The sequence below is a fragment of the Leucopleurus acutus genome, assembly GCF_964270905.1.
Source record: "Leucopleurus acutus genome assembly, chromosome: 8".
NCBI lineage: Eukaryota > Metazoa > Chordata > Mammalia > Artiodactyla > Delphinidae > Leucopleurus > Leucopleurus acutus.
In genome coordinates this window covers 87,929,648-87,954,797 of record NC_139151.1, presented here as the reverse complement: position 1 = coordinate 87,954,797, position 25,150 = coordinate 87,929,648, and positions in this window count along the sequence as shown.

The following is a 25,150-nucleotide window of genomic DNA, read 5'->3' as shown; positions in this document are numbered from 1 at the left end:
AAAGAGAAGAGAGGAAAGACATTAAAAAAAAAACTGAAAAAATAGAAACCAAATATTTTGAAGAACATCAACAAAACCTAAAAAGAAAACACGAAGAAGACCATGCTAAGGAAGAGCAAAATCAAATTGTTGAAAACTAGTGATAGAGGAAAACTTAAAGGCATTTAGAAATAAAAGCCAGGGAAAATAAAGCAGTCTTTTAAAAAAACCACAGATCTTGAGTATTTATCAGAAGATTTGGAATAGTAATCATAGCTGCCTTTTGATGTACAAAGAAATAAATAAAAATTATTGAAACAAATGAAGGGTAGCAGATTATGCCACTCTAAAATATGTCACTTCATCATAAGGATTATTTTGAGCTAAAGGCAGCTGAGAAGAAGCAAGTACAGGGCAAGCTCTCTGTCCCCCCCATTTGCCTAAAAGCAGAACATAAATTTACATGGTATCCCTCCTCCCCGCTCTACCAGGAAGAACAATGGTTAATCTTTGGAGACAACTTTAGATCCTATTAGCCTGGAGAAATCACCAAAGCAATCTACATAACAAACTACTAACTAGTCTTTATCTCTGTCTTTGGAAGCCTTAAATTGCTTTCCTTTGTCCTGTCATTCTCCACAAATTTATTGTTCTTTGTTAAAGGTGCTATATAGGCCAGAATTCTGAGCCACCACGTTGAGTTACTCACTTTTCCCTGGATGTCTCCCATGTATATACGAGGTATACATATTAATAAACTTGTCTGTTTTTCTCATATCAATCTTTTATTAGAGGAATCTCAGCCAAGAACTTGGAAGGGCAAAGGGAAAACTGTTTTTCCTTACCTTACATATATTTGGCAAGGTTGAGGAATATTATAGAGAGGAGAGAGAAAACATATTTGGGGAGTGATGAGTGGGATTAGGAGAAGGTAAAAACTGTAGCACATGGTTTTAATTTTCTAGTTCCCAATACTGTAGCATAGCTATAGGATTTTAGAGGTCAGAAATTCCACCAAGGTTATCTAGTCCTATGTCCTTGATTTATAGAGAAAGGTGATAACAGAGAAGGGAGTAACTAAAATTCAACAGCTAGAAAATGATGAAGTGGGAGCTCAGTTCCTTTTGAACACAATTTTTCTTTACATGGTTTCCTACTTTACAAGAATCATCTGAATGTTATCAGTTGAATACTTGTACAAATAAAGAACCTTGATCTTGCCTCACACACACCCCAAAATTAGTTAAGATGAACCAGACTATTGCAGGGCCCAGTGCTGAGGCCAGGTAAGGATCACGGGATGGCAGATATATATACAAAGTGTAGCCAATATTTGATTCATGAATCACTCTGTTTATTGCACATAATTAGCACACAACGCAGGTTAGTTTAAGTAGCGAAAATAGAAAAAGGGGTAACAAACCACTTCAAGGAGTGGGAAGGAGGCACTGAATGGCATTGAATGGTGGTCTCTCGTCCAGCAACGGTTCTCCCAACAACTATGAGTAGGAAGTCAGTCACCTTCTGCTCCAACAGAGCCTCAGGCAGCGTCCATCTGAAACAGCTCTCAGCAGCCTGGAGTTGGGTCGGGTCCTCCAGGGAAGAGGCTTTGAGTTGCTGGGCTCAGTGGTCTCATTTTAAGGAATCTGCCAGTAGGGTGTAAGGGTTTTGCCCAGGGGATCTTGTTGTTCCTTCGGTTCAAGTGAAATCTTTCTGTGGACATTACCAAACAAATTCCTAATCTAAAGTAACACTTATTTTATCACACTAAAACACTTGTAGTCCTGTGCCTGATGTTTGAAAACAACTAGTATGGGGCTTCCCTGGTGGCGCAGTGGTTGAGAGTCCGCCTGCCGATGCAGGGGACACGGGTTCGTGCCCCGGTCCGGGAAGATCCCACATGCCGCGGAGTGGCTGGGCCCGTGAACCATGGCCGCTGAGCCTGCTCATCCAGAGCCTGTGCTCCGCAACGGGAGGGGCCACAACAGTGAGAGGCCCGCGTACCGAAAAAAAAAAAAAAAAAACCGGTATGGAAGTTCACGTTGGCCGCTGTGACTCCATCTTGAAGTACTAAACATAGCTTAAGTCCTTTGAGTTTCACACCCTATGAGTAGGAACCATAACACAAAAGAAATCACGTCATAACACCGATACCTAAATATGAAAAGTAAAACAATAACACGTCCAGGAAAAAAATAGTAGAATATCATTGTGGCCTTGGGATAGGCAAGGATTTCTTGAACAGAACATAACAACCACTATTAAAGAGTTGATAAATTGGCTTCAGTGAAAATAATTTCTGTTAATCAAAACACACTACTAACATCATGAAAAATGCAAGCCACATACTTAAAAGACTATGCTTGGAACACATTTCTGATAAATGACCTGTAATCAGAACACATACAGAATTCTACAAACTAATTAACAAAAAAATTGGGAAAGAGACTGGAGAAGCCACTTCATAAAAAAGAGGGTATCCATGTGCTTAATATGTACTTATTAACCACATGGCTAATGAAAAGGCGCTTGGCATCGTTACTCATCAAGGAAGGACAAATAAAAGCCATGATGAGAAACACCTACACAACTATCAGAATGTCTACAATTGAAAGGATTCCCAAGGATCTGGAACACCTGGAACTCTCCTCCTTTTCTCATGGGAGTGTAAATTGGTACAAAATTTTGGAAAACTGTAGTATCCACTAAAGCTAATTGTATATATAATTAAGGACCTAGCAATTTTACTTCTGCTGATATAATCAAAAGAAATTAAAAAATATTTTTAAAATATTTAGAGCAGTGTTAATCATAACAGCCCAGTCTGGCAACAACCCAAATGTTATCACCTCTAGAATAGATATATGACTTTTGAACATTAGAATATTATACATCAATGAAAAGGAACTCATTCCTGCTACATGGCACAATGAATAAATCTCACAGACATAATGCAGAACAACAACAAAAATCCAGAGTGCATGCTTTTGCACAGCCATAGTGAACAGCAATCCAGAATGACTTAGGCAAATTAAATCTCTATATATCATAGGACCCAGCAATTCTGCCCCAGATGATCTCTCCCACTAAAATTCTCACAGGTGCATAAAGAAGTAAGTATGAGGATATTCACTGCAACATCACATGTGGTGGCAAGGAAGAGGAGGCACCTGGGTCTCCTCTAGGAAAATGGTAGGTAAAATATAGTGGATGACTATGCAGTCACAAAGTATAATAGATCAGAGTACACACAGCAAGATGAACAAATATTAAAAACATAATGCTGAATTTAAAAAACAAGAAACAAAATGAGATCAATTGATACAATTCCTTTCTGTAAATTATATGCAATACAACAATAATGCATTTTGTCAGGGCACATAAAAATAAAATATCTAGTAAACATAAAAGAATGTTTGAGGGGAACAGGACTGATATAAGGTGTTAAATATGAATAATTGGGAAAAGAAAACAAGAATCAGGCTTTGAATGGACCACTGATGACTTTGGGTCTTGAGCTGAGGTGTGTGACTAATTCAATGCTCTCCACCTGATGTTCACAAAAGAAGGAAAAAAGGGGGGAAAAAAATCCCCACTAATGCAGAGGGTAAGATCACAGAAGTGAAAACTGCAACGGCCTTACGAACATCAAATGCACAAGGCAATGTGTTTTGTTTCATTTTTTAACATCCCTTTGCAAATAGGCTCCAAAATACAGCAGTGAAAAATGAATGAGGCACTGTGAATAAAATGCCATGTTATAAAGATAAAGCTTTATTTTACTCCTACTTTGATCTCTGGGGCAGGGTCACAATGTGAAGAGAAACATGATTCTGTCACTTGTCCAGAGCAGGCCTATATAAAATCCCCCCATTTAGAACTGGAAGGGAACGCAGGTGTCATTTAGCGCAATCATCTGAATTTAAAACCACAGAAACAGCGGGCCACAGTTCTTAAATGACTTGCCTAAGATATACTGTAGATGAGTAGGGTAATTGCACCTAGAACCCCATTTTCTGCCCCTAGTCCGTGAGGTTCCTTTATTTGTTCCTACTGAGCTCACTGCCCACTTGGGGAGTATATCAGACTTAGGGGAGAACCATGGTGACAAAACATTCATAGATCCATATAACATTACATCTCAACTAACCTGAAGACTTTTAGAATGAGTTTTTCCAGGTGATTGATTTTCAGTTGCTTTTATTGAACACACACATTCAGTTTCAACACTCACCAGTGAGACTGTTTCTTAAAAAGACTAATACTCGTTTTTGGCCTGGGTAAATAATTTGAAGAAAAAATGCAATTGCACTCACTTGAATGAAATGGTTCTCATTTGGAACCCCAAGTTATTATTTGTGACCAGAGATGAAAAAGGTACAGAAGATTATGCATGATCAGTTCTTATCCCAGAGCTGTAACCTGAAAATTGTGCTTTTTGGTGGTTGTCTTATTATATGTCACTTTCTCCCAAAACTTAAATATTAACAATAATGATAATAAGACGAATTCAGTCATTGAGGGTTCTGTTCATTTAGGTCTACATAATGGAGATTTCACAGTTACCATTTACAATCTTTTTACTGTAACTAATTGAATGTATATTCATTTCTAGAAAAGGTACTTAATGGAAAGAGATGTTGTGTTGCCTCCATTAGTACCTAGCCCATCTCTTCCCCAGTGTGTAGCAACCACAGAATTTGCATGGGATTGACCTCATTCCTCCTCCACGGTTGTCTCTGAAGTAAACAGAGCAGCATGATGCTCCTTTTGCCATCTTGACTGGTCCAGGAATGGGCAGCAATATCCAATCAACTCAACCCACTTGGTTCTGAGTGCTCCTCTGACCACAGTGTTGGTCTCTGGTTTGTCAAACCAGATGAAAAAACTACTTTTTATGTTCGGGGCTAAGCTAAAATGGCTTGCTTGTTGCGCAGATGTGTGGCCTAGAACCACCGGTGCCGTTGTGCTTCGTGAAACAAACCATACTCAGATGAGGATACACACAGCAGAAGCGGCAGAGGTGGGGGCATCTCAGAGAAGCAGAACTTGGCCCCCTGATGCAATTATGCCAGAAAGCCACTCTCCTCTGAGGTTTTCTATTTCAGGAGACAATACACTACTTTTATTTTCAAGCTACTCTGAATTGGTTTTGTGGTTATGTGCAAGTGAAAACACCTGAAATGAGACAACTTGTAGTTTTACTGAGAGAATCACTGTTAGCAACTTGGTTAAGGAATTCAATCTTCTGTGTGTGTGTTTGTGTGTCTGAGTTAAAATATCATAAAACAAAGTTGGGAATTAATAATACATACAGTTTTATAGGCTGTTATTTTAATGAAGAGGATGTGAATATATTGGCATGTCATTAAATTTCAATCACAGTTCTTTTAATGACTTCACACTACTAGACTATATGTTTGTGCCATAATTTATTAAATCAAGACTTTATATTTGGACACTTAGGTTGCTTCCAATTTCTTGCTGCCTAACAGCAGTACAATGAACAACTTTGCAGCTATGTTTTCTGACATATCCAGACTTGTTACTTTTGAATAAATACCAAGAAATGTGACAATTATAGAATCAAATACTATGAAGAGGTCTAAGGATTTTGATTTGCATTGCCAACTTGTCCTCTAAAAATTCAACTTCACCCTCAAAAAACATATAACAGTGTTTATTTCAATATTTCCTCCATGATATAGTTCTTGGTAGAAAAATAATGACACCAACTTCTTCAAAGGTATGAAAACAATAATTGTACACATTATATATTATAATCAATATTGTTGATATTAATAATATACTAGCTAAGAAAATATCATTATTTGAGTGATTTATTTTGCGTCAGGCTCTTTTAAGGCTTTTTCAGTTTAATCCTCATAATGTTCCTGTGAGTTAGGTATTATTAACTTCATTTTAAATGGGAGGACACAGATTTAGAGCACAAATAAGTTTCCTGTGATAGCATAGCTAATGAATTGTAAAAAAATCTCAAGTTTACTATTGCTCAACCCAACAATATTTGGAGAGCAGTAGAATTTTAAAAATGCCCCATAGAAGTCCAATCTGGATAAAAAGTATGATGACTATTTGTCATGGTTCATTCCTGATATATTCATATTGTCATAGCATCCCATCCAGATTAACTTTTGTGTAGTAGCATTTTTCAATTTATTGAATTATTATTAAAATAATTGCATTAAAATAAACGAGGATGATTACAGTAAACCTTAATTTTGTACTTGCAGTACGGCAAACATAGTTTTCACTTTAACATATGGTTAAATATGAAAAGAGACAAGATAACATATCTCTCTTTCCCAAACCCTTTCCTGATAGAATTTAACATTCCCTTCAGGGAGAGCATACTAAGCACTCACTGATAAAGTGTGTTAAGATACAAGCAGTAAGAGTCAGGTGGTGGTGGAAAAAGTATTTGACATCCCTGCTAGGACTTTGGTACACCAGACAGTTATTCTTGCTTGGACAAGCCAGGGGCGTAAGTGGGAAACATGAGAAATTATAGGTTAGACACACATGGAGTATGTGCTGGAAATACAGGATGACCAGTCCAACTATAGATACCCTTTTTACAGTTGTTCTGTCATGTAGCATTAAACATAAATATATATAAATTATATAAATTATAAATCAAAGACTATCAAAGACTATTTTGTTTGACAAAGACTATCAAAGACTATCAAAGACTATTTTGTTTGACAATGTTTTCTGAGTTTACAGTAAGCCCTTTCAAGAAGCAATAAGCTGTTGATAATCGCCATTCTGACAAATGTGAGGTGATACCTCATTGTGGTTTTGGTGTAGCCACTATGGAAAACATTATGAAGCTTCCTCAAAAAATTAAAAATAGGACTACCGCACAATCCAGAAATTCTACTTCTTGGTATTTGTCCAAGAAAAACAAACCAAAAAACCGAATTCAAATGTATATATGTACTCCTATGTTCTCTGCAAAATTATATACAACTGCCAAGATGCGGAAGCAACCTAAATGTCCATTGATAAATGAATGGATAAAGAAGTGGTATATATAAACACTGGAATACTATTTATCCATAAAAAGAAATGAAATCCTGCCATTTGCAACATGGATGGACCTTGACGGTGTTATGCTAAGTGAAATAATTCAGATGAAGGAAGACAAATACCATTTAATCACATTCATATGCAGAATCTAAAAAACAAAACAAATGAGCAAACAAAACAGAAACAGACTCAAAGATTCAAAGAACAAGCTGGTGGCCCCCAGAGGGGAGAGGGTGGCTGGTTGGTTGAAATAGCTAAAGGAGATTAAGGGGTACAAACTTCATATTACAAAATAAAACATATTATAAAATAAAAAAGAAGCAATGAGCTAAAAAAATACTTTTCAAGTGAAAAATTAAAGACTAAATTTCATTCTTTGAGAAATTTGATAATGACTTGCTTAGCTAGCACAAAATGTCCATCAACATTTACTCTCCATCACAGGAAGAACAGTGATTTCATTGACCCCATCTAAACATGAAGACACGAATCTACAGACGAAACATCAGCATATATCTTAAAAGTTAATAGTAATTTTAAGAAAAATGTGCTCAAGGCAACAATTTAAAGTAGGCAGGCTCAGAAGGTGCTACATGTCACCTTGTGATGCGTGGCTTTTCATTTAAATCAAATAAGTCTTTGTTTAAATTCATTTTGCTAATTTTCAATTCTAAGATTTTTTATACGCAGATGAAAAGTGGATCGATTGCTGTTACTAGCTCCATTAGCAGTAAATTCACTTTGTAAAAATCCATTCTGTTGAAGGTGAAAGATCTGCTCTTGTTGATTTTTAAAATGTAGCTAAAAAGTTTAACATTGAAGATAAAACTATTTTTGTAATATAAACACAAATTCTGCTGGAGCAGTGTCTAGACAAAAACAGTGTTTTAACAAATTTAAGTGTGACCAATTATAGTTTCTACAGAACAACAACTGAAAAAATATCTTCATCCCATACGTACTCTTCTTATGTGCACTTGACACTCCTTATATGAAGTGGCTGGAGTCTATGTCCCCTGCCTTAAATTTGGGCAAACATTTGTTAATGCTCCATTAGAGTATGGCAGGTTTCATTATGTGACTTCCAAATCCTCATGATCAAAATGCCATGCATTCCTGCTTAGCTCTCTCTCGAGGCTGCTCTTGTCATCTAGCTGCCATACAGTAAGGAAATCCAAATAAGCTCTTTCAAGAAGACAACTTAATGACATGTAGATGTTCTAAGCAACAGCTCAACTGAGGTCATACTTGACAGTCAGCTTCATCCACTAGATACGTGAATGAAGACTCTTCCAGATAATTCCAACCCCCAGCTGTTGAGTTACCTCAAACTTTCAGGTCTCCTAGCGGAGTCCCTGGACATTTTGGAACAGAGACAAACCCTGTCTTAATTCTTGACATAGAGAATCCATAAGCATAATAATGTTGTTGCTTTATGCTGTGAAGTGTTTGGGTGATTTGCTACATGCAGTAGCAGCTATCCAATACCTTAAGAAATCTACAAAAGAAGAAATGTATTTGGAATTGATTATGATACATGTCTAATTCAAGACCGTTTTTGCACAAGCTATGATATTGTACAAATTTAAATAGAAGCTATAGTTGTCCAAAATTTATAAATATTTTATGCATAAGCTTTTAGAGTAGATGAAATATAAAATTTTGTGAGGGAGCAGAAATCTCCTGACTGCTCAGCACTACTTTTTTTTTATTTTTTTTGCACAGGCTCCGGACGCGCAGGCTCAGCGGCCATGGCTCACAGGCCTAGCTGCTCTGCGGCATGTGGGATCTTCCAGGACCAGGGCATGAACCCGTGTGCCCTGCATCGGCAGGCGAACTCTCAACCAATGCGCCACCAGGGAAGCCCTCAGCACTTTTTTTTTTTTTTTTGCGGTACGTGGGTCTCTCACTGTTGTGGCCTCTCCCGCTGTGGAGCACAGGCTCCAGACGCGCAGGGTCAGCGGCCGTGGCTCACGGGCCCAGCCACTCCGCAGCATGTGGGATCCTCCCGGACCAGGGCACGAACCCGTGTCCCCTGCATCAGCAGGCGTACTCTCAACCACTGCGCCCCCAGGGAAGCCCCAGCACCACTTTTTTATTGATTTTTTTTTCTTTCGGTAAGAACAGAGAACTCTAACATCTACCCTCTTAACAAATTTTTAAGTGCACAAATTTTTAAGTTAAGTAGTCTTAACTATAGGCACAATGTTATACAGCAGATCTCTAGAACTTAATCATTTTGCATTACTGAAATTTTACACCCACTGAACAGCAACTGTCCATTCCTTCCTCCCTCTAGCCCCAGGCAACTACTCTTCTACTCTCTGCTTCTATGAGTTTGACTAGTTTAGATACCTCAATAAATAGAATCATTTGGTGTTTGTTCCTCTGTGACTGTCTAATTTCACAAGAATAATGTTCTCCAGGTTCACCCATGTTGTCATATTAAGCAGGATTTCCTTCTTTTCTAGAGCTGAATAACATTCCTTATTATTTTTTTATCCATTCATCCATTGATGGACACTTAGGTTGTCTCCAAATCTTAGCTATTGTGAATACTGAATACCATGAATGAACATGGAGGGGCTAATATGTCTTCAAGATATTGATTTAAATTCTTTTGGCTATATATTCCAAGGTGGAATTGCTGGATCATATGGTAGTTCTAGTTTTAATTTTCTGGGGGGATTTATTTTTAATTTTTAAAGGTATGTCCATACTGTTTTCTACAGTGGCTGTACCATTATACATGTCTACCAACAGTGTATAAGGGTTTCAATTTCTCCACATCTGAGCCAGCACTTCTTATCTTTGGGTTTTTTGGTTTTTTGATAATAGCTGTTCTAACAGATGTGAGGTGATATCTGATTGTGGCTTTGATTTGCATTTCCCTGATAATTAGTGATATTAAGCATCTTTTCATGTAACAATTGGCCATTTGTATGCCTTATTTGGAGAAATGTCTCTTCAAGTCTTTTGCCCATTTTAAAAATCAAATTATTATTATTGCTATTGGATTTTAGGAGTGCCTTATATAGTTTGGATATTAAGCCCTTATCAGATATATGATTTCCAGATATTTTCTCCAATTCTGTAGGCTTCTTTTTTATTCTGCTGTATAGAAGCATTTAGATTAATGTAGTTTGACTTATCTACTTTCACTTTTGCTGCTTGCGCTTTTGGTGTCATATCCAAGAAATAATTGCCTAGATCAATATTATAAAGCCATTTTTCCTGTTTTCTTCTAGAATTTTTAGTTTCAAGCCTTACTTTTATTTCTTTAATACATTTTGAGTCAATTTTTGTGGATGATAAAAGGGTCCAAATTCATTCTTTTACATGTGAATATCCAGTTTTCCCAAAACCATTTGTTGAAGAGACTAGCTCTCCCTGTTGTGTATTTTTGTCACCCTTATCAAAGATCAGTTGATCTTACATGCATGGATTTATTTTTGGGTTCTCTATTTGTTCCCTTTTTTGATTTCTATAGCTTTGTAATACATTTTGAACTTGGGAAGTGTGATGTTTCCAATTCTGTTCTTTCTCAGGATTGTTTGGGCTATTCAGGGTTTATTGTGCTTCCATAGGAATTTTAGGATGACTCTTGCTATTTCTGTAAAATACCACTGGAATTTTTATAGGGATTACATTGAATCTGTAGAAAGCTTTGGGTACTATGGACATTTTTGCAATATTAAATTAGAAGACAACCTTCCAATCTATGAACACAGGATGTCTTTCCATTTATTTATGTCTTCTTTAATTTCTTTTATCAATGCTATGTAGTTTTCAACGTACAAGTCTTTCACCTCCTTGGTTAAATTCATTCCTATGTATTTTATCCTATTTGATGCTAGTGTAAATGAAATTGTTTACATAATTTCACCTGCAAACAAGATAATTTTACATCCTCCTTTCTGATTTGCTTGTTATTTCTTCTTATTGCCTAATTGCTCTGGCCAGGACTTCTAGTTCTTGTTGAACAAAAGTGGTGAGAATAAACTTCCTTGCCTTTTTCCTGATCTTAGTGGAAAAGCTTTCAGTTTTTCACTGTTGAGTATAATGTTAGCTGTGGGCTTCTCATACATGGCCTATTATGTTTTGAGGTTTTATCATGAAAGGGTATTGAATTTTGTCAAATGCTCTTTCTGCATCTATTGAGATGATCATGTAATTTTTATCCTTTATCTTGTTAATGTGTTCTATAATATTACTTGATTTGTATACGTTGAACTGTCCAGGGATAAACCCCACTTGGTCATGGTGTATGATCCTCTTATAACTACTTTTGAAATTGGTCTAAATGTCATATGTAGGGTGAAATATTTTATAGAAGAGTTCTCTAAATTTAGGTTGCCTTTTGTTGAAAATCACTTGTATATCTTTAATCAAAGTATTTAAGAAGTGAAACACACACACACACACACACACACACACACACACACAATAGCTTTTGAAGCTTTAACAAATCGTAAATATTGAAAATCAAGGTTGCTTCCTAACAGGAAGATATTTAAATTTATCTCAAAGTAAAAAGAGGAATATTAATAACTTTGGAAACTGTACAAATTTAATTTTTTAATTCCATAATTAAACTTTGGAATATTTTAAATTTGAGGGAAATATTTGCATAGAGATTCTACTTTGGTTGAAAGAATTTACATTCTGAATCAGCATGGAATTGAAAATTCTATATTTTACTTTAAAAATATTTTTCCAAGCAAGATACTTGAAATGGAGTAAAGAAAGACAGCATCTATAAAATATTTGTGGAGCTACATTTCCACATTTCAAAATAAAACAAAAGTTTAGTGAGACCATTTTCCATTTAGCAGAATTTGATCTTATTTTACCAGGCATATTAGATGACAAATCAATTAAACATATCAACATCAAATATATTAATGATAAAAATGCAACTGGAAGATGATTGCAGTCAACTTAATTTTTAAAATGATTGTATCAAAAGAAATTTATTCTTTAGAAAAATACTAATTTATTCTTTAGAAAAATTTAGAAAATTTTAGAAAAATTTAGAAAAATTTAGAAAAATACTAATTTATTCTTTAGAAAAATTCCAATATATATTAGAAACATACATTACTGAAAATGTGATTAAAGTGCATGAACACATACTATAAAAAATTATTATTTGTTATTTTTATGTTCAGATCATTAATAAGAAAACTTTATTTTGCTTCAATATATGTCAATATGTTACTTTATATTTTATTTTCACATCTACTAATATAAAAATACCAATTTGTTAGTGAGTAGCTATGTCTGTCTGACTTTTTTCACTTAGCATAATGCCTTCAAGGTCCATTCATGTTGTCACAAATGGTAGGATTTCCTTGTTTTTTTATGGTTAAATAATATTCCATTGTAAGTACAGACTACAACTTCTTTATCCACTCATTCATTGACAGACACTTAGGTGTTTCCACTTCTTGGCTACTACAAATAATGCTGCTAAGAACATGGGGATGCAGATATCTTTTTGAGTTAGTATTTTTGTTGTCTTTCAGAATTGTGATTATCAGAGGTGGAGGCTGGGGGGAGGAGGAATTAGAGGAAGGTGGTCAAAAGGGACAAAGTTCCAGTTATAAGATAAATAAGTACTAGGAATGTAATGTACGACATGATGACTATAGCTAGCACTGCCATAAGATATATAAGAAAATTGTTAAGAGAATAAATCCTAAGAGTTCTCACCACAAAAAGAAAAATTTTTCCTTTATTCTTTTCTTCTTTTTTAAAATTGTATCTAAATATATGAAAAGGATGTTAGCTGAAGCTCCTATGATAATCATTTCACAATATATGTAAATCAAACCACCATGTTGTATGCCTTAAATTAATGCAGTGATGTATGTCAATTATTTCTCAATTAAACTGGAAAAAAATGAGTGATATGCAACATTCTATATACATATATGTATGTATATATACATATATAATTATATTATTTTTAGTATTCCCCCTTTATTTTCAGAAACCTCCTACTTTGGACAATAAGTTATTTGCCCACTCTAATAAGAAGAGACCATTTCCAATAATTATTCAAGACTAAGCAGTCTGCTTTCACTGCAGGTCTGTAAAGTAGATATAATTCTCATAAGGAGGTAAGCCTTGGGAATCAAATCCTCTTTTGAGTCCATAAACACAGTTGAGAAAATAAATGGCTCTATGGCAGTTCCCCAGCCCTACAGATTGTAGGTCTGATCAGAAAGCTGACAGAGGAATTTGTTTTTAAGTAGCCATGCTACACAGGGTAGGGAACGTGCTCAAGTGCTCAGTGGCAGATACCGGCTACAGTCAAGTTGGTAGGTGGTGACTGCTCTTTCCCCACTCTCCTGTTCTTACCCTATTGACTCCCCCATCTGCTTCTTACCCCTGGGCTTCCAAACAGCACTGCAAGTGTCCTAGAAACTCAATTATGCTAGTGCAATCAAATGACAGGAACTGGGTATTCTTTGAAGAAGGCCAAACATTTTCAGCTGTGGTCAGCCCTACAAAGTTTAGAAAGGACTTTCATTTTCTTCTACATACTGTACCAAATTAGGGGCCTTGTAATTTAAATTATGTTCCTTACAAACTTCCTCATTTAAAACTTCACAAAGTCAGGTTGCCTGTGGAGCAGAGAGATGGGAATGAGCTAGCATCTGCCAAAGTTAGGGCAATAATGATTTCAAGGTCAGGGACTGGCAGAATGCTGAAGGAGAGATGACTGGCAAATACCAAAAGTGCAGAAGAAGAAAGCGTATTCCAAGGATTTGTTGAAGTTGTGCCACTGCGAGAAGTTGCTTAAGTAGGTTTGAGAGAGTAAAATTAGCAGGGCTGTGAATAAATGCTGCTTTGTGCATGGACATGTGTCTTTCTTTGTTACTTCCTTGGGGGTCACTAAAGAAATAGCTACATCTTACTGGATATATACTGATGAAGCCTTCTTATCTTTAATCCAAAGAGAGTAATAATATGTAACAATTTTCATGTTGTCACACGTTTCTGAGTGCCTAGTCAGGAGCTAAGTGCTGTTTGAGCTGCTGGGGATTCAGTAGAGAACAGAACTCTACTCTCATAGAGTTCATATTATGGTCAGAACTAGGTAGGAACCTGAAACAAAGAGGGACATGCTATTTTGAAGGAATCATCAGGAAAGATACTTGAGCAAGAGACCATAAGCAAGTGAAGTAGCCATTGCAAAGGCCTGTGAGCAACACACCGACGACACTGAGAGACAGAAAGGAGTACAATTTGCCCTGGAGTGTACTGAAGGGAAATGAGAGGCAGGAAATAAGGGAGAGATTTACCAGGTACCAGAGCATCGCGAACCACAGAGATCTAGTACCTGCTGGGCTAGTACTTCAAAATATGGAAGGTAATATATGAAAGTATTGCTAAAGTCCTCACTGCAAGGGGGAAATCAGTATTTCAGATGTTCCATACACACTCAATATACTCATATGGCACCTATGCCTTTCTTGACTGTCCAGTCTCTGTGGCCCTTAATCAGAGCTGTCTTCCCAGCATCTCCAGAAGCTGGCCAGGACTTTCTACCACCTAGCCATTCAGCTCCTGTTTTCCTAGCGCATAGCAGGCCACCAGCTATGGGCTCCTTTCTCTTTGAAGAGCCCCTTTGGACCCCGATTTGTAGCTTCACAAACACAACCCTATGACTTTTCGGTTTCAGCCTGCCCACTCTCCTCTCACCTCAGGCCTAAAAATTTCCACACCCGCTCTTGCCTGTCTCCGCCACCTCCCTCACAAACATACACACACACCGACATGCATCAGCTTGCTCCAATAAAATGATGGCTACAACTGGTTGTTGAAAGATTCACACACTTAATCTTGATGGCAACATTGCAGACAGAACCCTAGTGACATAAGCTCTTAATTGATCTTCCCTGATGACCTAGAGCAACATTTGAAACACTCAATGAAATCAAACATCACCTGGATGAAGTTATTGTGTGTTCGTTTCCATTCGACTGTTCCATAATTGAAAGAAGTTCTTCTACGATATTCTTATTTCTAGTTTAGTTACACCAAACTATTCCCACGACAACAAAAGCATATTAAAGAATTGTGTGTGCATGTGTGTTAGATTAATGAAAAAGAACCTTACACTTTATCCCTGCCCACTTTTTTTCCCCCTCAAAATATGTTTTGTTTACAGAGCTCTTGCAAAAATCCTACCACAGGAAAGTGATCACTCAAAAGTCCCGCACCTAATAACAGATATAATATTTTATATGATGTCTAAGCCCCTTTATATCAAAAAGAAGTGGACAGCAATCCTCTAGAAGCAAAAATGGTGTAGCAATTAAAATCAAGACAACAGATATGAATAAGGAAGTTTTCTTTCTAAGAAGAGGAAAATATGGATGAGCTGGCAAAAGTTCATACAGAAAACCATGGATTGAATTTCCGAAAGCCCAGGCCTCAGTTCTTTACAGAGGCTGTTAGAGTCCAGCATCTTTTTTTTTTTTTTACTTATTTTTGGCTGCATTAGGTCTTCATTGCTGCGCACAGGCTTTTCTCTATTTGCGGCGAGTGAGGGCTTCTCTTGTTGTGGAGCACAGGTTCTAGGCGTGCGGGCTTCAGTAGTTGTGGCACATGGGCTCAGTAGTTGTGGCTCGCAGGCTCTAGAGTGCAGACTCAGTAGTTGTGGTGCACAGGCTTAGTTGCTCCGCGGCATGTGGGATCTTCCCGGACCAGGGCCTGAATCCGTGTCCCCCGCATTGGCAGGCGGATTCTTAACCAATGCACCACCAGGGAAGCCCCAGCATCTTCTTCTTTAAAGTTATTAATAAATACATCAAGCAGCGCTTAGTTGCTTGCTCAACACAGAGCATCTTTCCATCATCCTTCCTCCATTCAAACAGAGCACACTCCTTTCTGGGAGATTAATGGGTTTTAATGTTTGACAAGATGTTGCTTTTCCACTGTTATTTATTTCCATACTAACTCATTTATGGGAGACCTCATCAAGAGTTGAACAAAACAATAAAAAAGGAGAAAGAAAATTGTTAAAAAATTATTATCCACAATTTCATTAACCTTTTCTTTCCTAAAAACTCCCAAAGGTTAGAAAAATCACAAGGTTCAGGAACTACCATGTGGTTTAACTTTATCAGATTGTTTACTGTGAGGATTACAGTGTTGGATTTTTAAATAATCATGTTAATGTTTCTTAATTAAACCTCCTCATCATTTTTAAAAGGCTGAAATGAAGAGCCTTGGTCTGCAGTGCCTGAAATCTCTTTTAAAAAGAAGTGTTTTCATGGACAAGGCAGTAAATAAGTGAATAACTCTCAAGCATTCCTATATCAACACAATTTCTTCACTAGCTCTATAGTTCTGTAGCCCAGGGGGAAAATAAATGCCACCGAATTGTATTGAGTTGATCTGACTGTCTTAAATTTTACTTAGCCTTCTTCTTGTAAACCTTATTTCCTATGAAGTATCACCTGACTCATTTCCATTCACATTTCCTCTGTTAAAATAGATGTTCCTATATGGAAAGAACTTAGATTATCAATATCTGTTAAAAACAAAACAAACCAAATAAATAGACAAACAAACAAAACAAAGAAACCTACTGGTATTGGCTACCCAGTTATCTACTCACCCATCTCCTTCAAACAATAATCCTTTTATAAAAATAACTCACTACCCTCTCTTCTACTCTTTTCCTTCCTTGTTTTATTTTTAAGTGATTTTTCTTCAAGTTCACCAACTAATTTTGGTTTGTTTCTGATGGTGATTACATATGTTGTAGTTCGTTGAGACTTTGTGTTAGTGGAGAAAATAACATTAGTAATAAAATTAACTGAATCTATTCAACAAACTTAAATCTCAGGATAAGATATGATATAACATAATTTTAATTATCCCTTGGAATGTGATTTTTAAAAACTGGTTTAGGTTGTAAAATCTTGATATAAAAAAAAAACTATGATCTTCTCTAAGTGCTTAATCATTCCCAAATAACTTCTGAACCCAATGTCACCTGAAAGACCAGATTAAAATAGCATCAAGAAGTGTCCACTAAAACTCCAGAAGTGATTCTGAATGTGAGTGGTCAGCTGGCAGTGTTGCTCCTTGACACATACCAACCAATACAAACTAAGCAGACAATGCATCTGCCAGATTTCTCCCAAGGGAAGGTATTTCATCTAAATTGAAATTATCTCTGAAGGAAGATAGAGTTATTCTCAGACCCAGCTTTCGACAAAATGACTAGTTTTGAGATGCACTGGCTGCCCCCAAATGCACTGTGCATATAGAAAAATGGAAAATACATAAAAGTTACAAAAAACACTACACAATGTAAAATATTGCAGATTTTACCAGTTAGCTGTTAGCAGAGGCAAGAAAAAAAAATACAGATAATACTAGCAATATAGCAGAAGCTCAAAAATCTGAAATAAAAGTAGCACTCTCAATTAACCAGTATTTTTCAGAATTAATTGTTCATAAGAACCACCCAAAACACCTGGACACATTTGCATTAGAAATTTGGATGGCAGCAGAGCTTTTAATTTAGAATTGAGATGAATGTATGTTAAGTCTCCTGAACCATATAAAACTATGAGACCGTACAACCAAATTAAACAGCCCTTAATTTCAAATCTCATCATTCCTCCTCTCTCTTCCTCTCTTTCTCTCTCTCCCTCTTTTTTTTTTTTTACATTTGATCACACCCTTCTTGAATATCCTCCACAAACATCATTACATGCTACATTTCTATTTTTCATTCTGTCACTTTGATCATTTTCTTTTATTTCCAAATGACTACAGGACATCTTGATTTGGATGTTTCAATAGTATCTTAAAACTCAGTATTTCTCACACTGAACCCTTCTTTTCCCGACAGCCAGCTCTTCCTTCTATGTTCTCCATTTCTATTGGTGGAGACATCATATCATTTTCAATTCTCTCTCTATGGTATCTTCTGGATTCTTTTTCTTCCATTTCATTCCACTCCTATCATTATTATATCTTTTTCAGCATTCCCAAAATACAAGAATTGCCTTCTGCTAAACATTTTCCTGTCTTTCCTCATGGGGGGGGGGAATCCATTTTACACCCTGAAGCATTGCTAATTATTTTAGATCTTTTAATGGAACCCTAGTTTTTCTTAAGGACAAAGTCCTAGCTTTGTTCAATGCTTCCCTTACTCTATGAAACAGGCTGATGGAGGTTTTCTCACTGCAAACATTGCAGGAACATGGTGGAGGAGGAGAACAAGACCTAAATGACCTATGCACTGTACAGGGGCACATCTCATGGCCATGCCTAAGTTCAAGGTAGTGAGGAGGCACAATCTAGCCACGTGCTTGGAAGGAGGAGTACAGACTATTCGGTCGACCATACTGAAGATTTGCACAGAGCTGCTGTTCACACTCTTTTACACCCAGACATTGTCTCAAGAGCCACTACAGGAGAATTGCAGTTTAACTTGGTGTAGCTCTTCACCACTATTGATGAGGATTTTGCTCTTACTGCAACGGGAACCATCTTTTGCTACTCTGCTGACATGGCTTTGTTGTAACAAACAGAGAGGGGCCTGAATTAATAAGAGAACTTATAACAGACCTGTGATCTGAAAGAAAAACAGCATCAACTAGCTAATATTTAATAGTTCATAATTATAGAACGCTTAGCATGTGCAAAATATAAGACTTTGCATGCATTAACTTATTTAATTCCCCCAATAGAACAAGTATTACTATTAACATTTTACAGGGAAGAAAATAAAGGCACAGATAACTCAAATTAACCCACCCACCCAGGCTCACAAAGCAAGTGTGTGACAGAGTAGGAATCAAAACCAGGAAATCTGATTCCAGAGCAGCCCTCTTAACTGTGGCAGTGCACTGCTTCAGTGGAAATGATTTAGCAAGTATATTTTAATGATTTATTAAGTTAATTATACAACATGCTTCCAAGAAAGAAAAAAAAGTATATGTAAAAATCAAAGTTAAAATAAGAAGGTTCGGGCTTCCCTGGTGGCGCAGTGGTTGAGAGTCCGCCTGCCGATGCAGGGGACACGGGTTCGTGCCCCGGTCCGGGAAGATCCCACATGCCGCGGAGAGGCTGGGCCCGTGAGCCAAGGCCGCTGGGCCTGCACGTCCGGAGCCTGTGCTCCGCAACGGGGGAGGCCACAACAGTGAGAGGCCCGCGTACCACAAAAAAAAAAAAAAAAAAAGAAGGTTCATCAGAAATATTGATTTCTAAATGCCTTTATCTAAGAAATCTAATTATTCAGTTCTTTAAGGCTATGATTTGCAGCTAACACATCCTGGCATAGGCACCAGGCTGAAGTCCTCATCAAAAGAAGATAACATATATTGTATAACTGAGGCTCTTTTAGAGGCTTGAGAACCAATTAGTTAAGAACTACCCTTAGTATTTTATTCAGGTGAAAACTTCTTCCTCCAAGCAAATGACATAGGTATCTAGGATCTCAGAGTCCTTAGCCAAATGCCTGAGTAAATTCAAAATTGGTTTTTGGAAAAAAAAATTCTACCCACTGACACCCTGGCAGTCCTTCCAAGTAGGAGCTGAATGGTCCTCTGTCAAGATCAGAGCATGAGCCAGGTTCTGAATTTTCTGATGATAATGCCAGGCTTTTGCCTGCACGCCACACATATGAAGCATATGGATGGCACCTTAATAGACAACACAGATTATCAATACTGTGGCATTCCTGAGAGGAGCCAGCCAAGAATTTACGACAGCCCAGCATTTGCAAAGAGCTCACTTGACATATTCTAAAGAACATAATAGCTGCTCACTCATCTAGGTTCTTCATGTCGCATCCCTATGTTAGACTGACTCATGAGATAATAACTTTTGTTGCCTTTATTATCTTGAATTTTTACCCAAAAGCATTTTTAAAGACTTTGTTGAGTTAAAGACTAGATTTATGAACTTAGTTTTTATAGAAGGCTCACAGAAAATATTCACTAATTCACATTTCTCCAGCTCCTATTAATTTGTTGGCAAAGACTTCATGTTGTACAAGAATTCTTGTTTATAGAGCCCTAATCTTCCTTTAAATTTTTTTTTTTTTTTTTTTTTTTGCGGTATGTGGGCCTCTCACCGTTGTGGCCTCTCCCGCTGTGGAGCAGAGGCTCCGGACGCGTAGGCTCAGCGGCCATGGCTCACCGGCCCAGCCACTCCGCGGCATGTGGGATCCTCCCGGAACGGGGCACGAACCCGTGTTGCGCCACCAGGGAAACCCCCCTTTAAATTTTAAGTTTCCATTTGCTTTACGTGTTTTTAATACTTCACTATTGCTAGGAAACAAGTATATTTTGGAGCAAGTTGTGGTATATACTAATGAATTATTAATACATGGTTACCAGGTATCAATCTATTTGAGCAGCTATAACAACATACCACAGACTGGGTAGCTTATAAACAACAGAAATTTATTTGTCACAGTTCTGGAGGCTGGACATCTGAGTTGAGGGTGCAAACATGATAGGATTAGGGCCTTCTTCCAGGTTGCAGACTTCTCATTGTATCCTCACATGGTGGAAGGGGCTAGGGAGCTCTGTGGCATCTCTTTTGTAAGAGTGTTAATCCCAGACATGAGGCCTCCCAAATGCCATTAAGATTTGGGTGTGAATTCTGGGGGAACACAAATATTCAGACCACAGCACCTACTGCTTAGATCAAGGAGCTAATATTACATAAAGGTGCTAATACCTCAATTCAAGAGTACATTCAAGGAAATATAAACAAGCAAGATTTCTGGAGAATTTATCCCCTTTTTACTCAGTCTAATCCATCAGAAATGATCAAACATTCTCTCAAGGCTGGGTGTGAAAAAAATTGATGTAGCTTGAGTGCTGAATATCATGTAAAAGAAAATTATGGTAATGACATTTAGGAGAAGAGGATAACCTATTCGATAATATGTAATCACTGCTACAGTACAAATCTTTTCCTAATGTTATAACACAGGTTTTGAAGTCATGAATGAATTTAACTTAATGATTTTGTTATTTCACTGTGCCTTATTTACGTTTTAATTGTAGTTGTAAAATAACTCAGCATTTACATCTTTATGCCTTGTATTCTATGCTGAATTTTATGCATTAGTGAAAGAACTCCATTTATAATCAAGATGTCTAATTTAAAGCTTGCCTCACTTCTAATGTTGGGTAACTATAATAAATAATTTTAATAATAACATCAGAAATGTTTAAAATACTGAAGGGTCATTTGTCTTGCCTGAACAGTATGCATAATTAGAAAAAAGAAATAATTTACATTTTAGTAATTAGGCTTTTCTAATTTCTTTCGTTCTTTAGTCAAGCTATAACCTGATGAATTGAAAATACATTGATCAGTGCCTTTCAATACAACAGATATTTTCTGGCATTTCTCTGGCTTGAAAAAATACTTGGGTTTCCATGGATGGCAGTTATACAGCTTCTAGTTGTTCAGCCTCACAGCAATAAGAAAAAGAAAAAAAAAATCCAGGTTTTTAGTCACTGGCCTTTTAATATGAAACATAAAGGGAAACCAATGAATGCAGTACTGGTGCATGATTGCTTTCCCCAGTAGCCTGATATAGCCTGAGTAACTGCTCCAGCACTGAGGAACATCCTTTCAAGACAATGTTACTAGCAGGTTCACGCAGGAAGGACAGGAGGTTCAAATGGAACTAACGCTCTCATGACTATTATTAAAATGGCTACAGCTTTCACCTGGGAATAACTGGGCTCTGAGCCCATCTTCTGGTTCATTCCTGGATAAGCTCTCTGAAGTACTCAATAAGTTTACCAACAGTCACTTCAATAGAAATATAAAGACTTCCTGGTCTGGCTTGGAGTTGGTCATAAGCTCGGGAAGAAAATAATTAAGTTGATTTAACCAATCCCACAAAAGGGGCTGATCCTGCTGGAACAACACAGTATGTATGGAATTAATGAGCTCTATGAGGGAGTAAGCCAAGAGTCTTTTTTTCATCTTTGTGTCTCCAATATTCAGCATAACGTGGAGCCCATTGTCAGTGATTTTTAGAGAAGTTTTTAGAAGTCAGTTAAATTTGTCTGCATCTACAAACTATGTAATGAATTCCGTTTGTTGTCATAGGTATATTGCTCTAGATATTTATGGGATTGGTAATTATCTACAAAATGGCGAGAGGAACTTAATGAAAGGAAAGGTAAATTGTGGACTGTAGAGAGCTTCAGAGAATGAGTAGACACCAATAAACACCTTGCATGAGCCTATTGCATGCTGGAAATATACTGTAGAATTCCACATGGAAGGAATTTTGCAAACCCAACCACTGAAGTTTACAATCACGTCATATTAACTTTATACTCAATGGTGAAAAACCTCTTTCCAGAGATGCATCATACTACATTACATTAATTTGAATGTATCTATAGTTATGTCCATCGTGTGTGTGTGTGTGTGTGTGTGTGTGTGTGTGTGTGTGCGTGCGTGTGTGTGTGATGCCTTAACATAAGTTTTAAACCAGGCCAGTAGCTAATTCCTAGGAAAAATTCACAGATCAGCTCCATCTCTTCCCACCTAAAGAGATTTTACTTTCAAACCTAGAGAGTAGTGCTAGGGAGACATCTGTGTGTGTGTAATAATCTGTTTAGGAAGGTAGGCAGTTTAGAATTCCAAATGATTGAGTTATTTTGGGGTTCTATGAATTTCATTATCTGGCATATGACAGACAATAATGAGCATCTCAGCCTGGGTTTCAGCAAGTACAAAATGGCTAATAGCTAATTAATTTAAAAAATGGATGAACTCTCTAGTGAACTGAATTAACATTATCAGAGAATTGCTACTGATGCATAGAACCAAGCTTTGAAAACTCAGAGAGCAGATAAGGACCCCTTGATAGATTCTACAACTAGAAGTATTGTAAAAATGCCTCAGTTTCTGAATCAGGAGCATTTGATTACTCAGCATCCCAATTTAATTTTTGATGGAACAGATTCCCTGCTCCCCACAGAGACACAAAATATTTCATGAGCAGCTGAGAATAGAGTTGCTCAGTTCAACTTCCCTTTTCCAGAGCCCTTTAAAGCTAACTAAACATTATAGAAACCTAAGTTTACTCTGATGTGACCCCAATATCTTTTCTAAAGAAATAAATATTCCATTCCTTTCACTTTAATTCAAGCATTACTGAGTGCCACGTCTGTCTAAAGTACTGATCTGAGCAGCAAAAGTAAATCTATTACCACTGAGTTTAAAATCAAGTGAAGGGACACAGACAAAGTAAAAATTGTAATAAAGGAACCAAGACAGTACCTTAGGAGCTCAGTGAAAAAAGAGAATAAGTTCAACATAGTGAAAACTCAGGAAGTCTCATAGAGAACTTAGTAACTGAGATTGACCTTGAGGAAGTATAGGCTATATTCTGACCTTAAGCAGACCTAGTGAATGAGTGAAGTATGTATTATTTTCACTGATACTTCTCACCATGGAAGATCATGTTCAAGCATCCTGGTAACTGTTAGTATTCTTTTAGATGGGCTTCAAATACTTCCCACAAACCCACAGTAGACAATAAAATTGCTGTCTTTTACTAACAACTCTTTGTTGATTGATGGAGAGGATTCAAAACTCACTTATACATGCTACGAATAGCCTGCGCCACAAAATTTATTTCAGTTGGCTGCTTCGACGAAGTTGTCAGCCATGGAGTCTTCTCAATACCTAACCAATTGATTGTGCTTCCTCCATTTTCCCTTAAAATACCTACAATCCATTCAGCATCCGCCTCACCATCTACTATGTCCTCTTATAAGCACATAAGACACAATCCCTCCATAATGTCAAAGGGCCAAGAACTCTTCCTTGAAAGGAGATTCCTAATGTGTTAGAGAAAGTAATATGAGAAAGGAGGTCTAGGCTCTAATTCTTAATTAGCCATTAACCGGTTAACTGTCCAACTCAAAGATTTGCAACAATTAGAAAATGTAACTTTAAAAAGAAGCACATTATAGGGCTTCCCTGGTGGCGCAGTGGTTGAGAGTCCGCCTGCTGATGCAGGGGACACGGGTTCGTGCCCCGGTCCGGGAGGATCCCACATGCCGCGGAGCGGCTGGGCCCGTGAGCCGTGGCCGCTGAGCCTGTGCGTCCGGAGCCTGTGCTCCGCAGCTGGAGAGGCCACAACAGTGAGAGGCCCGCATACCACCAAAAAAAAAAAAAAGAAGCACATTATAGCATCAAAAAATACATAAAGTATCTAAGAATAAATCTTATAAATGTGGAATACCTCTATGGAGTAAAATTTGTTGTTTAATGTCAGAAAAGATTGTCTAAGTATATGGAGAGCTACATCAGATTCAGAGATGAATGCGAATTCTCTTAAAATTATTGTATATGCAATACGATTTTAACAAAAATCATAATAAAATTCTCAGTAAAATAGCTTGACATAGCATAGCATAAAGGCAATTCACATGGAAGTAGAGTGAAAATTAACCAAGGCAATTTTTAACAACAACAATAATAACAAACAGGATAATAGATTGATTATAAGTATTCAGTGATACAAATAAAATTGTGCCAACATAGGGAGAGATCATCTAACAAATGGAATAAAATAGAGGCCCATCTATATGGAGACTCAGTTAATGCGATCACACTACAGAAAAAGAAAAAATGGTAAAGAACAGCCCCTATAATAAATGAAGCTGCAAAAAACAGCTATTCATATGTTTACAGAAATAAACATTCTCTCATATTATTAACAAAAATAAATTGCAGGTAAAGACCTAAATACAAGAGCAAAACTATAAAATCTTTAGAATAGAGAAGAAAATGCAAATCATAATGGAAAAAACTGATAATTCTGACTGCATCAAAATTTAAAACCACTGTATAACAAAAGATCTCACTGAAAAATAAAAAGACAAGCCAAAGACTTTGAGAAAATAGCTAAAATGTATATTGCACATAAATCTTAGAAGTAAGAATATAGAAAATACTTCCACAAAACTACTACTACTACTGCTACTACTTTGTCTTTAGTAAAATAAAGACAAAGGCACAATAGAAAAATGCAAAAATATATAAGGAAACACAACCAATAAACTTGACAACACGTTTAAAT